The sequence below is a fragment of the Monopterus albus genome, unplaced genomic scaffold (assembly GCF_001952655.1).
Source record: "Monopterus albus unplaced genomic scaffold, M_albus_1.0 scaffold100.1, whole genome shotgun sequence".
Classification (NCBI taxonomy): Eukaryota; Metazoa; Chordata; class Actinopteri; order Synbranchiformes; family Synbranchidae; genus Monopterus; species Monopterus albus.
This window is the reverse complement of record NW_018127980.1, coordinates 428,294-429,129: the sequence shown is the minus strand read 5'-3', so window position 1 is coordinate 429,129 and position 836 is coordinate 428,294.

Sequence of the window (836 nt, the reverse complement as noted above, 5' to 3'; positions counted from 1 at the left end):
ATGAAGCCTAAAAGAAGCATCTTAAAGTCTGAGTGCTAATCTAGAAAGTTCTGCAAAGTGCATGAAATGTGAATCTTGTCCATTTTCTGGCCAAAGAAAGTGTCTCTTTGGCCAGAAAATGTAGAACATTCACACAGTGAGCATCTTCTGTGAAGGTATTTGAAAAGCTTCCCTTTGAGAATTTGTCAGTACCTGAGCAAACTGGCTCCAGTCACTGCTAAACCATATTGCCATGGTTGTTTATAGCACTGTATATCCAGGAGGTAAAGCAATTGTTTCCCTAATATGAGGTGATTTTCCTCTGCTCCTGCTTGAACCTTTTACTCAACCCAGAGGGCAATTAGGGCTTGTTTATTGGCTGTAACAGAGGAAATGGCTCTATAATTCCCTCCCGTCACTGGAGCCCCTTCCACCCAGGGGATTTCTGAAAATGCATTTATGAAATGTGAAAATGTTGAAATAATTTATGAAATGTAAAAACAACAAATATCAAACAAGCTCCTCTTTTTTTCCTACTTTTAGAAAAATTAAATCCCCGACCCCACCCTCTGCCACTTTTGTCCTCACTGTGAATAACAGTTTAATGCATGGAGTGACTCACAATGTTTGTTTGGTATTTGTGTTGCTTTGTTTCCTACACTGAAATGACCACTTATGGGCAATTAGTCATGCTGAGTATGCAGAGACTTCACCTCCATGTTTAGCTAAAACAGTGTGAGCCACTGCAGACTGAACAAGTCACCGGTACTGAGAGGAGAGAACTACGTTGCTCATCTTTGTACTGTGAGACAGACAGCAGAAGGCTTAACTCACATTATCATTGGATCATAAGAAAG